The following is a 17,404-nucleotide window of genomic DNA, read 5'->3' on the forward strand; positions in this document are numbered from 1 at the left end:
TCCAAAACTGCGCAGTAAACTGGACCCCACAATCCGAAACCACTCTATCCGGCAGTCCATGTAGACGAAAGATATGCTGTAAAAATAACTGGGCCGTAGTGCGGGACGATGGTAATTTCCGACAGGGAATGAAATGAGCCATTTTAGTCAGCATATCAACTACCACGAGCACCGTCGTGAAGCCTGACGAGGATGGTAAATGCGTGAGAAAGTCCATGGAGATCGCTCCCCATGGTCTGCCCGGAGTCGGCAATGGTTGGAGGAGTCCAGGGGGCGCACCCGACGCCGCTTTCGCTTGTCTACACTGTACGCAAGAAGCGACGTAAGAAAACACATCATGTCGAATCTGAGGCCACCAAAAAGTCCGGGTGACCAAATGCAAAGTTTTATAAAATCCAAAATGACCAGCAGCGGGGTTGTCATGACATTGCGTCATGATGAGAGCTCTGAGCGACCTGGTGGGTACATACAATAAACCCCGATGTCGTAGCAAGCCCTCTTCAAAGGACCATGGGGAATCAGGTCCAACTTCCCCCCTTCTCTGCTGCGTCCACGCGTCTAATCGCTGTGCCTCCCGTATTCGAGCCCGTAAATCTACCGGATCTTGAAGTACGGCCAAGGATTCCGGTGGCAACACCGTTCATGGAGGAAGAGGATCCTCGGGACTGATATATTCGGGTTTCCGAGACAACGCGTCTACCCTCCGATTCTGTCCACTTGGAACATAAGTGACGAAGAAATTGAACCTTGCGAAAAACAACGACCACCGGATCTGGCGTTGGTTCAACTTCTTAGCAGTAGACAAATGTTCCAAGTTTCGGTGATCCGTCCGAACCTCCACCTTGTGCCGAGCCCCCTCTAGATGATGTCTCCAGGTCTCAAATGCAGCCTTAATAGCCAACAACTCCTTTTCCCAGATGGTGTAATTGCGCTCAGAAGCTGTGAGCTTCCTAGAATAGTATGCGCAGGGGAAAAGAGGCTCGCCATCCTTCGGAGCTTGCAACAATACCTCCCCGATAGCTACATTAGAGGCATCTGTCTTGACCACAAATGGACGATTCGGATCAGGATGCCTCAATATCGGCTCGGCCACAAACGCTTTCTTTAAAGTTTCAAAAGCTTGTTGTTGCGGAGGCCCCCACCGGAACGGGACCTTCTTATGGAGGAACTGAGTGATGGGATCCATTAACTTAGCAAAGTCCGGAATGAAGGTCCTATAGTAATTGGTGAACCCCAAAAGATGTTGCACATCTTTGACTCGACGAGGGGCTTCCCAACTACACAAGGCTTCGACTTTTTTAGGGTCCATAGCAATGCCCTTGGGAGAGATGATATGCCCTAAAAACTCTATCGACGACTGAAAAAAGAAACACTTCTCCAGTTTCGCGTAGAGTTTATGCTCCCGAAGACGCTGAAGCACTTGAACCTGCTGAAGGTGTTGATCTCTGGACCGAGAGTAGATTAAAATGTCGTCCAGATACACCACGACAAACCTATCCAGCATGTCCCAGAAAATGTCGTTCATCAAATGCTGGAATACCGCGGGAGCGTTGGTCAGACCAAATGGCATGACTGTGTACTTGAAATGACCATAACGAGTGCCAAACGCCGTCTTCCACTCGTCCCCCTTGCGCATCCGAACCAGGTTGTAGGCCCCATGCAGATCAAGTTTAGTGAAGATAGTAGCCTCCCGCAACCGCTCCATCAATTCCGGAATGAGCGGCAAAGGATAGCTATTCCTCACTGTGATGGCGTTTAACCGTCGGTAGTCGCAGCATAAACGGAGCTCTCCCGACTTCTTTTTAACAAAAAGAACGGGAGGCGAAAGAGGGGACGACGAGGGTCGAATAAATCCCCGAGCTAAGTTTTTATCTAAAAACTCTTGGAGCACGACCAACTCGGGCTCCGACATGGAGTATAACCGCCCCTTTGGCAATGGAGCATCCGGTATCAGGTCCACGGGACAATCATAAGCACGATGTGGTGGTAATTGATCTGCCTCCTGTTCGCTGAAAACATCGGAGAAGTCTGATAGCTCCGAAGGTATTGAGACAGCAGGAGCGGTGATATCTTGGCCAGCGCAGATATGTCTCAGGTGGTCCACACATTGAAGACTTGGAAAAGAAATGGTGTTCTGCGCCCAAGCCACCAACGGATCGTGCAAACGCAGCCAGGACACTCCGAGAACCAAAGGGAGATGAAGGTTCGAGGTGACATAAAAACTTATCGCCTCCTCATGATCCCCAATAAGCATACGCACTGGCTGGGTGGCGAAACGAATGGGCCCAGACTTGAGTTCACGCCCATCTACGGTCTCCACCTTAATGGGTGGATCCACAGGAATCAAGGGAATTTCAAAATGTTTGACAAAAGCCCAGTCCATAAAGCTGGTTGTAGCCCCTGAATCCACCAGCGCAACGGCGGGAATTCCCTCCTTCTGGGACTGCAAAAAGATACGAGTGTCCAAAAGTAAATGCCGAGGAGGGCCAGGATTTACTTCAGCAATTTGGGGTGGGGGTGTAGAACGTGCCCGACCTAGGGTTTCCCCGAGGTCGGGCCTACCCCGTTTCCCGACGGGCCAGGAGTGGTTTCAGGCACGGGTCTGCGAGTCCCTCTCCGAGTGCAGGAATTTGCAAAATGTCCCGGACCCCCGCAATAAAGGCACAAGCCTTCCTGGAACCTTCTCGAACGTTCTCGCGCCGTTAAGCGAGGGCGGAGTGCGCCTAACTCCATCGGCTCCTCAGTCTTAACCGTGGTTTGAAAAACTTTCGGTGGCGTGGTTTGTGCACGAGAAAAAGAAGGTGGTTCCACAACGGGCCATTTACTTCCGCGCTGTTGTAAACGGGCTTCAATACGTAAGCACTGGATTACCAATGCATCCAGAGTTGAAGCCCGCTCTGCATGGACTAACTCATCCTTGATGGCATCAGACAAGCCTTCCTGGAACGCATCCATATGAGCCGGTTCGTTCCAGTTAGAGTCCATACACAGCAAACGAAATTCTGCAATGTATTCCTGCAGGGGACGTTTCCCCTGATAAATGTCCCGTAACCGTCTAGCCACAGTTTGTATTTTAATTGGATTTTCAAACATAACTCTCATTTGTTGTAGAAAACCCTGAAAATTGTCCAACAACGGGCTATCTTGAATTAACAAGGGAGTAGCCCATTTGGCAGCCTGCCCAGATAATAGGCTAATCATAAATCCTACCTTAGCCCGGTCATTTGGGAAGTCTTCAGGCCTCAAAGATAGAAATAATTGGCACTGACCCATGAATGCCGGGAACATGTCCGTTTGCCCTGAAATTTTCTCCGGCATGGATACCGGGCTTTTCCTCAAGGGAGGGGCTCAGGGAGCAGCAGCAGGGCTTTGCAAGCTGGAAATATGATTTCGAAGAGTCTGGTTGCTTTGAATCAGTTGATTTATCTGTTGCTGTTGCTGCTCCACCAAATGCTGCAGTTGGTTTTGATCCATCTTGGGTTAAAGATGGTTTGTGTGGCCAGAAGCAAAAATGTTATGTCTCCCCTTTAATTGCAGGCGAGCAAAACAAAAAGCAGCCGTTTCAGAATTAATTCAAATCAAAAACAAACCCCCACAAGAGAACAGCTGGAGTAAATTCCAATACACAGCAATAAATCCTCACTCTGTCCGGCAACCCTGGCGTGGCAGTAAATCACAAGCCTCAGAGAGTTTGCTGCATGTCTTCACTCCCAATTAGTCACTTTGCTTCTGGCGAATTCCACCAGCCCAGCCGTGTCCTTTTATTCACTTATGAAGCGTGCTAATTTCCCTAATTATTGACTAGCTCTACGCTTCCTTTCTAACTGGGTTTGTCTTCTCAGCCTCCTTCTGTTTCTGATGTCTAACCATAAATTCTCCAAATTCTCATCTCCGCTGGAAAACTCTCTCATGCCTTCCCTGTCAGCCATTCCCGGCTGCTGATCAGATAAAGAACCAGAGGAGGTCGAAGGTCCTGACAACTCTATTACTTCAGGTCTGTCTTCCCTTGTTACATCCATCTCCTCATCCTGGTTACTATCCCAATCACTAAGCAATGCCGGCTCATATTTTGCTGCCATGTCCTCATCACTTGAACTCATATCTGCCACAGGAGCAGAATCCAAACCCGGAGCCACAACAAGTGGTCATGCTCTTAGGATTGCCACATGTAACTTTCGTCTTTTTTTTTTGGCATTGTTTTTATGTGTTACATTTGTCTTTAATCTGTACTGTTAAAACCATTTTCTTTGGAATGGTGAATGACTAAAATTTAAAATCTGGATTTGATGGTGTCAAATATCACATTTGTTTTTCGAACAGCTTTGTGGGTTTTTTGGCATCTGTAAAAGTATCTTAAAAGCTATGATTCATTGCCTGGATCAACACTTCAGACTAAATCATGGTTTGTTTTAAGCATAAATTCATACAGACCAGTATAGTTGCTAAACCAAGTTAAGGTAACAAGCTATGTTGTAGTTTAGTGCATGTGAGTGTCAAACTGAATTGTGCTGCCCCCAGAGTATTTTGTGGCATAAACAAAAAATGCTGATTTTAATGGCATTGTTTTCCACCTTGTTTTGGCAAAAATAAAGACAAAATATTTCATCCTTAAACACCTCAGTACAAGGCAAAACAAAAATCTGGAAAAATTAAGGGAGTTGGAAGGGTTTCTCTCCCCTCCCCATTATGTATTTATATGAAACAAGAAATCTTGCTTTATTAGAGTGTTGGAAGAAATGTCTATCTGGGTTCAGTTCCAAGTGGGAAGAAAGAAAAACATGGAAACATGGAGGTTGCTTGATTTTAATGGTGAAGCAGAACCACCAAGCACATGTGATTCTGGGTAGCTGACCACATGGAGTGGAGAGTGAGATATAGTTATACCCTGTCTTGGGCTTTGCAAGAAATATATCCTATTGCTTGTCAGACTCCCAGAGGGCTATGCAGGGGTCCAGCTAATCTTGTAGGCTATCTTTGTCCCAGGCTTGGTTGAATCTTGTTGGGTGATGATGAAATGAAGAGGGTTGTGTTCTGAAAGGATGTTGGTCAATTCCTATTATGGCTTAATGGTTTGTCCTGGTTTGGATCTTGAGTGAGGGCTAATCCTATCACCCTGGAGCTGAAGGCCTTTTGTCTTGTAGATAGGATGGCCCAGTCTTTCTGGAGCTATTAGCAAAGATGGGGGCTGCTTTCCAAGAGCATGTTTCTCCTTTTCTCATCCAGGGAGGTACAATATTCTGCCTTTTAAATATTTCCTAGACTATTTCATTCTTCTAGGAGAGGGGTGGGTGCTAACTTTATACAAGAACAAGGACCTTTTTAACAATTAGACACTCATGTTGATCTAAATAAAACAGATTTCCATTCTAAGTTGATATTGTCACATCAAGGTTGTTTGTAGGAACCTTTAGTAGGATCTTGCTGGCTCATTTGTTGATCCTTTGATTACACACACAAGGGAGGATTGTGTATAGCAGGGGTCCCCAACCACCGGGCCGCGGACCGGTACTGGTCCGTGGAGCACTCTGTACCGGGCCGCAAAGAAAATAAAATAAAAAATGGCGGCTTTCTTCGCCTTCGGTGAATGCTGCTGGGATCAGGGATCAAGGACACAAATGAAAGAAGGGGAGGGAGGAAGCAACCAAAGCCTGTCCTGCTCTCCGGTTCAGCGCTTCGGTTTCCTCCCGCCTCGTTCCTCTCTCAGTCGCTCTCTCGCTCCTCCACCAGCCCAGGAAGAAACTGCTTCAAAGAAGCCGGGGTGTGTGTGTGGCTTTTCCTGTCGCCGCAGCTCCTCCGAAGCGCCCGTTCACCCCCACCCCGCCCGCCCGCACGCGGTTCAATCCAGTGCTCCGTTCTGCCTGCCTGCCTGCCTTCGTTTCTGGTTGATTCGGAGCAGTTTCGGCTGAGAATAATAACTATTCGCCTCTTTTTATCAGCCGAAGCTGCTCCGAAACAACCAGAAACGCAGGCAGGCAGGCAGAACGGAGCACTAGATTGAACCGCGGGCGGGCGGGTGGGGTGGGGGTGAACGGGCGCTTCGGAGGAGGTGCGGCAACAGGAAAAGCCACCCCCCCGGCTTCTTTGAAGCAGTTTCTTCCTGGGCTGGATGTTAGAGGTCCATCGTAGCTCTGAATGATCCCTAAACAAGGACTACAGGAGCTTCCTAGGGAAAACACACTGACTAAATGCTCCTCATTCAATTCCTGTTTTCACCAAACAGATAAGAGAAACATCTGCATGAAATTTTGTAGCTACACAGCTGGGCAAGACCTAGAACTAAAGAGACTGCAGTCAGGTGTCTTTAATGCTAGTTGTAGGGTAAACATAAAGTTTTGGGAATGGAAAATAGAATCTCCGCCCCCCGCCCCCCGCCGCTGGTCCTTGAAAAAGTGTTTCTGCTTGAAACTGGTCCCTGATACAAAAAAGGTTGGGGGCCACTGGTGTATAGTCTTAATTGTTCCCCATCTAGGCAGAAATAACTGAATGTTTCTTTTTATCCTTTTAAATTTCATTGTCATCTTTTAATATTGTTGAGTGGTTAACTAGAAATTTAGATAGATAAATATACTCTTGCCTGAGATGGGAGCTAGAAATGACAACTTCATTAACAACAAAATAACACGGTATAATACAGTATGTGGGCACCCAATTCTGTATTTTGAAGGCTGTTTTTTTTAAATGTCTTTCAAAACTAGAGATAGATCCTATAATATTATTTTTATAAATGCAAGTTATTTTGTATCACTGCTATGTTAGTTTCTATTTTTTCAAAACAAAGTTTTCAGAAAAAGATGCATTTTGCATCCATTTTCATATAAACAGGCAATTCATAAATCCTTTCCCCAGAGTATAGTATTTTTCTGTGTTATTTTTTCTATTATACTTCCCCTAAATTATGTTTTGCAATTAAGAAAAAATCAAACCTGAATTGCAGAATTTAGAAAAATGCATGATTTCCTTCCAATTTTGTATTCAGAAAATAAAAATTAGGGTAAAATTCCTTTTTATTCAAATATGAACCACATTACATACCCCATCACTGGACAAACAGGCTATTTTATGTTTGGTTTCCTCAAATGCCTGTATTCTATAAAGACATTATTTCAAGTATTATTTATGTACAAGCAGATTGTGATCAAACCTTAAGAGTCCCTGAAATGCCAGTGTTCTTGAGCATCTAACAAAGGTAATATACATTCAGCTGTTTTGTTGGTAAAATTTTAATAACCTTTAATAACCAAAAACACTGAGCATTGTACAGCATGTACTTTAAACCTTTCCATTTACGACATAACTTGAATAGCTGACCTATACCTAACATCAAAAACACTTACAGTATAATTCTGTGCCATCCGGAGTTATAAAGTATGAGTGAATGCTTTAAATAAATCACGAAATTCTCCAAATACTCCTATGGCCTACGTTTTGAAAGACTGTCTTTCGCTCACCAGAGGAAGGAGTCAGGTATATTATGGATGCCATTTCTTAAAGAAATCCATGTGGTGGGACTGAAGAAGGGCCTTTTCTGTAATGGCCCCTTCTCTGTGGAAAATCATCAATGTCAAAATAAGATGGGCCCCCTACTTTGACATTCTTTTGGCCCTGAAGGCATGGTTTTTCTAATGGGCCTGAGGACCCTAGGATAATATGGAGTCCATCAAGTGGTTGGCTTGATTGTTGGTGCCAGGGAGGGTGTGGGAGGCTTATTGGGTTTGTATGGGGATTTTATTTTTATAAGCCTGCCCCCAGTCAATATAAGTGAGTTGGGAGGCCATATTTAATAAACAAACAAACAAATAAATAAATAAATAAAAATTGATAGGACAAGTTACAGAGAGAAGAATACAATATATATTATCTGTCAGTGATATCAATGAAAGCAAGGAAATAAATAGAAGAAAGACAACAAAATAAGCATGTCCAGTATCTAAATTTGTTTCATTTGGGGAAAGGATAAAAATGAAAAAAACTGAGATCTCTTGCTGAAATCAAATGCTCTGCATGGGAATACCAAGAGCTCAGAAAAAAATGGCATCTTAGGACATGAGGTGAGATTCCACCTTGATCACATCTGGAGGGTTGAAAAGTCAGCTGATCTCTATTTGGTTTCATTCTCTACTGCTTTTTTGTATGTCAGCATTTTGTTTCATCTACTTTTTCCCTCCTTTTCAAATTAAAAGAAATGGACAAATCATATTCCTGTAAAGCCTGGTTTTCAAAACTGATTTGTTCCTCCCTTGAAGAAATGCAGAATCTAGATGAGATGTGGAGAACCTTTTACTTGTACATCATATATTGTACATACAGTATATGTATATATATTTTCAGTTTAATCTATTTAATGAATGGATAATAGGGATTCTAGTCTAGTCTAATCTATTCTGCATTCTACATCATCTATATCTCTAGGAATACGAGCATATAGAGTAGATCTTTCCATTTTATTCTTATATAGAGAAGGGAGTCAATACAAAGTATGAAAAACAAATGCTTGATCCTTTTGGATATAAGTATTTCAATTGTGAGTCCTGCGAGTCCCTTGGACTGCAAGGTGATGAAACCGGTCTGTCCTAGAGGAGATCAACCCTGACTGCTCTTTAGAAGGCCAGATCCTGAAGATGAAACTCAAATACTTTGGCCACCTAATGAGAAGGAAGGACTCACTGGAGAAGAGCCTAATGCTGGGAACAATTGAGGGCAAAAGAAGGGGATGGCAGAATGAGGTGGCTGGATGGAGTAACTGAAGCAGTAGGGGTGAGCTTAAATGGACTTTGTGGAATGGTAGAGGACAGGAAGGCCTACAGGAACATTGTCCATGGAGTCGCAATGAGTCGGACACGACTTCGTGACTAACAACAACCACAACAATTTCAACTGTATGCTTTATGCAGAAAGATATCAAAAAAGTCTAGCAGGATATTTATTGCTTCTTGGGACAAAGAAACAGAACAACTAAGTTATCTTCAAATGTTTTTGTATTTGAAAAGATGAGGGCTGTGGGCATTACTTTTAATTTGATTTTCAGTAATGTTACATCTAAAGCAATGTGTTTGAGATATAATAAAATTAATTATCAAGAGCCCAGGTGGTGTTGGAGGAGATTGGCGAGATAAGGTTAGGATGATTTTAAAAAATAATTGTTTCTAGTAATGGATAAGAACATTAGTAATTAAGATGAGGTTTTATATCTTTTCACATTTAGGACTAAACTGCTTCTGTAATGTGATGTGATTTAATTATTTTATATGCTGAGACTCAACAATTGAGCTGGAGAAGACCAACTTTCTTTTCCATTAAAGTCTTTAAGAGAGATTTCTATGTAAAAGCATGCCTAGTGAAATTAATAGGATTTCTTATGAATAAATGTGTACGATTGCATGGTCAGAACCAAAATTCCTCTCCAAAACTAAGGCAAAGTAAACATAACAAGTTGCTTTTAAAGAGAAAATCCCTTGCACTAAAACCTATTTTCCAGAGTTTCAGACAACATTTTCCCCCCATGTACCACTGAAGTGGCTATTTAAGTCACTGAGTCTAATCTGTTTAATCAACTGCTTGGACATATCCAGTGAAGAAGAGATCATCCTTTATATGGATAGTTGGTGCTATTATCAGAGTGTTAGGAAGTTTCTTTTCCCTAGCATTCAGTTGGAATATCCCTCCCTATAATTTAAATCATAATTCTTTGTTTTATCCCCTGGAATAAGAGAGAATAGAATAGATCTTAACATCTTCTATGCAACATATAACCTCTGGTATTTGAAGTGTGTAGTCACATCTCCTTGAACTCAGGTTTTTCTCAAAATGAAGCATGCTCAATGTTTCATCATAGCTTTAGTTTTCAAATATTGTCAATTTAAAAAAATCTTAAATTATGGAGATTGAACACCATATTCAAGGTAGGGATTGACCAAAGCAGAAAAGACTGGCATGATTGCTCCTGAAAAAAATTAAAATTAGGCTTTCACTGATGCAAGTCATAATTGCATACACATTTTTATGGACCCACCCCATGCTGATTTGCAAACAGGAGGCCAATTTTCTTTTATGTTGACATCAAACCTTGACATCATATGTGACTGAGAATGCCGTAGCAACTGCAAATGTGTTGTCAAGGAAACAGCCGGGTGCTCAGCAGGCAAAACCAATGAGGATTAAGCATTGTTATATTCTGCTAAGCCCTGGTGACCTTATCAGAAAGAAGCACAAGCTATTTGGTCTGTACTCTGCAGGTATTCCTCTTTCGGAAAAACACAAAACAAAAAAAACCCTGTGCAGACTAGGTTGGCATCTGCACACTGTGTGACTGCAAGGCTGGAAGTGGATTATTCAGAAAACCGACTTCTTGGAGAAGAAAGCGTAAGTAGCATACTTTTTTAAAAGAAAGTAAAACAAAGCTTTATGTGGCTGTTAAGAAATTAGAGGCAATATGTATGTTTGCATTCAGTAAGGGTTATTGATTGCAACTGGGGGAAAAATTTTTTTGCAAAGTATTAGCACTTTTGTTTCCTTAACGGGGCATTTGGACTTTGAAAACCATATTGCAAAGACTTTTGTGAATTCGAAGTAAAATTAATCATTGAAAAGCAATGCTTAATCCAATATGATCATAAAGAAGTGGTTTGTATTGTACTCCTGCTCCAACTTGGCATCCTCCAGATGTTACATTGCAATTCCTCCATCCCTGGCTAGTTTTCCCAGCACATTTAGTAGACTTTATGCAAAAGTATTGGGTTAAAGTACTGAATCTAACTGTAGTTAAGATCAAATAATATACTCAATTGCAATAGATGCTTCTAAGAAAATAATTGCTGAAATAAGCTTGTAGTTAATATTATCACCAATTTATTTCAATTTTTTGGTGAAAAGGCACTGAAGTGGAAATTTATTGCACTAGGGAAGGAGTGTATGTTTTATTGAAACAAATGTCATCCAATAATGTTTTGGTATTCAATTCCAGCACAGATGCTTTTTTGATTTCACTGTGATGTGTCAGAGAATTGCACATTTGACTTTCTTTGTACTTTTGCACTGCAGTGGGAGAACATTGTGCATTGAAACTAATTGAGAGACACAGGGACGCTTTGTAGATAAGGCTGATACATTGATCTAACCGTAATATGGCTTAGGTGATCATTCTAATTTGTAGGTCACAATTTATGGCTTTGCATTTTATGAAACCCAGCCAGTGGTAGTTTATTAGGCAAACTATAGCTTAATGCAATAGACGGCATTGATTACAGTAGCATCTAATATCATTCAGACTCTCTCATATTTCCACTTGCCCATCATTTATCCATAGATAATATCAGACAGAATTTAATGGGCTAGAGAATCTTTTGATTCTATACTCCCCCTTCAAATTTAATCTACCGTAATGATGTAGAGGACAATAGAATGCAAATGTTTGCAATGGGAACATAATTAAACAATTCAAAATCCAACAGATTTCAAAGAGAGAACTAATCTCCATTGAAGTGAGTCAGACTGGGAAATCCCTTGTGACTGACTATAATTATGCTAATATATTTCTTAGTGAAGCTTTTAATTTTAACCCCAACTAAACCTGCCCTCATACTAAAGTTCATGACAGAAAATATGTTGCTTCAAGAACAAAAAAAAAAGTTTACACAGGATATCTTTCCTCTGTAGTTTAGTGATTATTCTGGTATACAAGTTCACTATATGGTATCCTAGAATTATCTGTCTGATATATGCAGCTTAGCAAACCCACCGAAAGCCATGCATTTTGACAATTACTTAAGACTTACAGCATCCCAAGGGCAGTGTGTAAAACATAATTTATTCTTGCTGCACATATTTTCATTGTGTTTCTTTACTTAATTCATGTATTATAATGATGGATCATTTTAATACATGCATTTAATCTCTCTGCATATGAGATGGGAAAATAATTTTTGGAACATAGGGCTATGTGGATATGCGGGCAAGCACACTTTCATGCTTGTAATTTAGCAAGCTAAAAATAATTGTAAAATAAGTTTAAAAGAGTTCCAGGTCAAACAAATACCCATGATACTAGTTATTTTGTCCCCCAAGACTGGCAAAGAAGATGCTATGTAGAACTTAAACATGATGGTTTCAGAATCTGTACTGTGTGTCTCCAACAAGCTGTATATTTGTGGATTAGTTAGGGGTTTTACATATGTTATTTTAGTTATAAAATAATTTTAAGATTGATCTTCCAAGAATTTTGCACTAAAAGAACCAGATCAAACAAAAAATGATGTAACTTCAATGGCAATGTACTAAAAATATTTTTCCCAATGAAGTAGTATTGATTATTATTACAACTGAAGGTGTGTATTTGCAACCCTCTGTTTCACTTTGTAAAACAAGTGCTTTTAGATGTTCAAACTATTTTTAAATAATTGTAGTGATGGGCTTGATCAATTGTTGAATGAAATGATGTCTGCTTTATTTTATTAACAATACAAAAAATACTTCTGTATGTTTTATGAAAACTTCATAGGCATTTATAGCACTAATGGTCAGTGTATTAATAGAGAAAAGTATGAATCTGATTTTTGTAAGAGTATGGTCTAATTTTTTTACATATATAAAACTGTCTAGAACTGTCCAGTGAACTGTAATGGCAGACTCTTTTCTGGTTGCTTTTATTCCCTTTCTGCTGGTCATATAATTCTATAAGATTTCAGATAAATATATTTAGACACCAACTGTCAATGTTTGGCTCTGTTTTAATTTTAACACCAACTTGACTTGTTTATAGTTATAAATAAAGTTTTGCTATGAGATTTTGTTATTTTAATTTTTTTAAAAAAAAGGATTGTTGAAAAGGTTGCCAATTTATCTACCTTAAGGCAATCACATACAACAGTGTTACTATTGTTTATTAATATGTTAATTTTAAAAAGTATATATCAGCTTTACAGACAAACCTCTTACAATAAGGTAGGGCTGACCAATACATGAATGAATTTTCTGACCAAGAAAAGCAATAAAATCTGGGACGAATGAACCCTCTTAGATCACCTTGCAAAAAAAATAATATTATTTCATTGCAATAAAACTAATTATCTTCATAAACATTGTTTATATATATCTACTGCATTAACAGTGTTTACTTTTTTTCCCTCTCAGTAATTGCAGTATGCTTAAAATTATCAGATATTAGGTGAGATGGAAATAGTTAAGGCTTCCTACTTGAAACCTCTGTCTTAATAAGAACTATGACTCCTAAAGATAAATAAAAAGAAACTTTGACCATGATAGATAGAAATTTGCATCCTATGTGGTGGGGTTCAGTTGCTTTAACTGAAAATTGAAATAAAGTACATCACCATTTGAAAATCAAATAATTTGGTATAGTACAACTAGGTTATAACACCAAAATAGTATTGTTTATATTTCTGGGAAGACGGGGCTAGGAATTAAGGTCATAGTATTTCAGGGGTTCTTTTCTTTCCTCTGGAGTCAGTTACATGTTCGCAAAAAAAAAGAAGAATCTAACTCCAATTTAACATCTCCATGAGGTTGCTGGCAGAGGTTATCCATTGGTGGGGCATTAGGTGTCATCAGTATGCAGATGATATCCAGTTATACATCTCTGCCCTTGGCCAACCAAGTTATGGTTCTTTGTTAGCATCTGAAGACACCCAGCCTTCCATCATTAGTTCCTGATAGTGCAGTTTGAAGAATCAAACTGCAGGTAAATAGTGCAGTTTGAAGTATCATCTGGGGAGGGGGAGAATCCAGGAGGACACCTTTATCATTGCTCTATAAAACCACAACCTGCCCACCCGCAGCCCAAGATCTGAACCAGACCCTACTGGCCTGTCATAAGGCATTAATATTTTGCTTTTCCCTCAGGTTTTCAAGCAGAATGTTGGGTAAGCTGTTTTTAAAGGATTAAATTGAATAGATATGTGACTGGCCTCTACTGTGATGTGTTTTTAGTTTTTTTTTGTTCTGATGTTTTTTTGCATGTTGTTTTAATGAGAAGTTACTCACCCATAATCACGTTGCTAGCTGGGCAGTCATGTAAAATGGATGAATGACTCAGTTCCATAACTTCAAGACATACCTGTCCCAACCTTCTATTTACACAACCTTTTTCTGGCAATGAAGGACAGGAAAAAGACACACTAAATGTAAATAGTGAAAACCAGCAGGACTCTTAGGTACAAATAATGAAACCAAACCCACATGTAATTTCTAAATAACAATGAATCAATAACATAACCCTATTTTTTTCTTATTTGGACGAAGGCTTGCACATTTTTTTCCAGATAATGCAATTGCTACATTGCAGTGCTAGTATTAGCATTGACTAAAAACACCAGCTATTAATTCTGGCTTTGAATGCCTAGGAATTTTACCTGTTTCAGTGAGAAAAGGGAGATTCAATTTTGGCCTGAATTTTGCCCTAGACTTGCATTTTGCAGAGGCTAGCAAGTGTAGAATTCAGTTCGCCATACCACTCATCTATGTATTCATAAAGTTTTGAAGTCATGGCATTCCTGAGGCCTGGCAACCACCTCCTATAGCAGGGGTGGGCAAACTAAGGCCCGCGGGCCACATCTGGCCCGTTGGTCTTTTTAATCCGGCCCGCCGAAGATTGGTACAGAATTAAGGTTTGATGTGAATGATTGAATGATTGCATTCATTTGATTTTGACTTGTAATGACAGGCATTTCGACACCAGGTGGCGGCCCGTCTGTCAAATTTTAAAAGTCAATGAGGCCCCCGAGCCAAAAAGTTTGCCCACCCCTGTCCTATAGCTACTCTTCTTAGCCTAAGGCAGCTAAAAATACTGAAGCAAATAATTGTTATCTCATGTAACAGACCTTAGTTATCTCGTGTACAGACATTGATAAAAGACTGAATATTTATCACATTTGTATCATTATTCCAAGAAACCTCAACAAATGTATTTCTCGTCCATTACTTCTTTGTAACAATCATCTGAGGTATAAAATAAAAATAAATGTGTTGCCTCCTGTACCTGAATGAAAGTTGCCCAGATCTTAATGCAACACTCTTCAACAACCAATGACTTATAAATTTGTAAAACACTGTAATAATGATAGTTATTTGAGTAAATATCTATCACCACAATTTGTGTAATATGATAGGGTTGATGATATGTTTTGCAGTCATTTTTTTCAGTCCTGAAGCTCCCAGTCATTCCCTGATTGGTTAATTCCAAATTAAAGAATTTTTAAAGGAAGAGAGAAATAAATCTCCATCCATGCTCTCTTATATCCATTTCACTTCATATTCATTTCATCGGCCTTGAGAAATACATATTTCAGTTCTTCCTGTAATCATAAGTGCTCATTTCGCAAACAGTTAACTAAAGAATTCAGTTCTGAATTCTTTAGCTCTGTTCTTTGAATCAATACAAAAATAAGCCCATTTTTGTGTGTCATCCAGCTTATTGTTCATGTGACTAAAATCATTTCATATGAAAAAGACTGTCGCAGAAATGAGATTTTCAAACTGGCTCTGGGTTGTAAGCCTACATCACTTGTTAAGTAAGAGTATTCTAATAGGAGGAATGTGGGGCACAATTTGTTGCATAGAATCATAGGGCAGGGAGGGACCTTGGAGATTATCTAGTTCAACCCCCTGCCTGAGTTCTTATACCATTCTACAAATGGTTGTCCACTTTTTTTCTTGAAAAGTCCAACAATGGAGCTCCCACAACTCTGGGAGGCAAGCTATTCAGATTAACAGATTAACAGATAATCAGAGTTGGAAGGGACCTTGTCGGTCATCTAATCCAGGGGTCCCCAACCACCGGTCCGTGGAACAAGTCCTACCGGGCCGCTGGTTTGCTGGGTGCCGCCATCTTTTTTTGATGAAAAAGTGCTTCCGGTGAGCTTTTCCGGGTAGAAAGCTCACCGGAAGCACTTTTTCATCAAAAAGATGGCGGCTAGCGCTTCGGTGAGCTTTTCCGGTAGAAATTGCTTTCTACCCGGAAAAGCTCACCGAACTGGCGCCGCCATCTTTTTGATGAAAAGTGCTTCCGTGAGGTCACCGGAAGCACTTTTTCATCAAAAAGATGGCGGCGCCCAGCTAATGCTGGTACCGGGCCGCACCATAAAAAGGTTGGGGATACCGGGTCGCGGCATAAGAAAGGTTGGGGATCACTGATCTAATCCAACCCCGCATCTAAGCAGGAGACCCATTCTGACAAATGGTAATCCAACGTCTTTTTGAAAGTCTCAAGTGAGGACGCTGCCACAACTTCCTAGGGCAAGCTGTTCCATTGGTTGATTGTTCTCACTGTCAGAAAGTTTCTCCTTATTTCCAGGTTAAATCTCTCCTTGTTCAGTTTCCATCCATTATTCCTTATCTGGCCTTCGGGTGCTTTAGAAAATAGCTTGACCCCAACTCTTGAAGGACACGACTTACAAATTGGTTGGCATGCTGCTATGTGGGAGAAGAGAAATAAGACAAGTTCTCACTTTTTAAACCACCGAACAAGAGAGGCATTATTGGAGATCTGGAACAGAATTAGGAAAAAGCATTATTATTAAAATACCAGGTTGCTTTTCCAGCATGGAAGCTATGATATATCCAAATAATTTAGATACAAATAAAACGATGAGATACAATCAATTATAAGATGATCAAGGGATATTGAAACCAAATCAAAAATTGAAAGAGGAAGGTATAGTGATAGATTGGTGGCCCTACATACAATTGCAAACAAAATATAAAAAAGACATAGAAGAATTCAGTACAGAACAAACCGCCACAACAACTAGACAAAATATTATTAGGATCAGAGGAAAAATTTATAACTAAAATGTATAATTATTTTTTAAGATTTGATAGAGAAGAGGAGGTAGTGAAACCAACCATGATAACCTGGATGGAAAATTTTGGATACAGCACACAATTAGAAGATTTGGAAAGATTATGAACTAAAAATTATAAATTAACATTGGCAACCTCATTTAAAGAAAATTTATATAAAATGTTTTATTGTTGGCATCTAGAACCGGCGAGATTGGCTAAAATTTATCCAAATCTAAAATCAGAGTGTTGGAAATGCAAAAAGAAACCCGGTACATTCTTTCACATGTGGTGGACTTGCCCAAAAGCGAAAGAATTCTAGAATAAAATACAGATCTGGCTACAGGAAATAACAAGTCTAAAGATAGTACCCAAACCTGAAATGTTTTTATTAGGGATAACCAAAGGAGAATATACGAAAGAGAATGAATGTCTAATGATACATATCTTAACAGTGGCTAGGATACTATGTGCTCAAAGTTGGAAATTAGACAGTACACCCACAGATGACATGATTATAACAAATTGCACAGAAATGGACAAATTCACAATGGAATTGAAGGAGAGGGAAGATAAAGAATTCTATATGGCCTGGGAAAAGTGGTATGTCTGG

At 40.1% G+C, this 17,404-nt stretch overlaps 1 protein-coding gene across 1 annotated transcript in view; it reads left to right on the plus strand.

Moving 5' to 3' along the window:
- The first annotated feature begins 10,218 nt into the window (after positions 1-10,218).
- Positions 10,219-17,404, plus strand: part of PRLR (prolactin receptor) — a 157,426-nt gene continuing 150,240 nt past the window's right edge. The window contains exon 1 of the mRNA XM_087958526.1: positions 10,219-10,359. The gene's annotated coding sequence lies outside the window, so the exon portion shown is untranslated. The remainder of the gene's footprint in view (positions 10,360-17,404) is intronic.

This window comes from Notechis scutatus, chromosome 2, assembly GCF_049901735.1.
Source record: "Notechis scutatus isolate UNSWTSFEM ecotype Mainland chromosome 2, rNotScu1.2, whole genome shotgun sequence".
Classification (NCBI taxonomy): Eukaryota; Metazoa; Chordata; class Lepidosauria; order Squamata; family Elapidae; genus Notechis; species Notechis scutatus.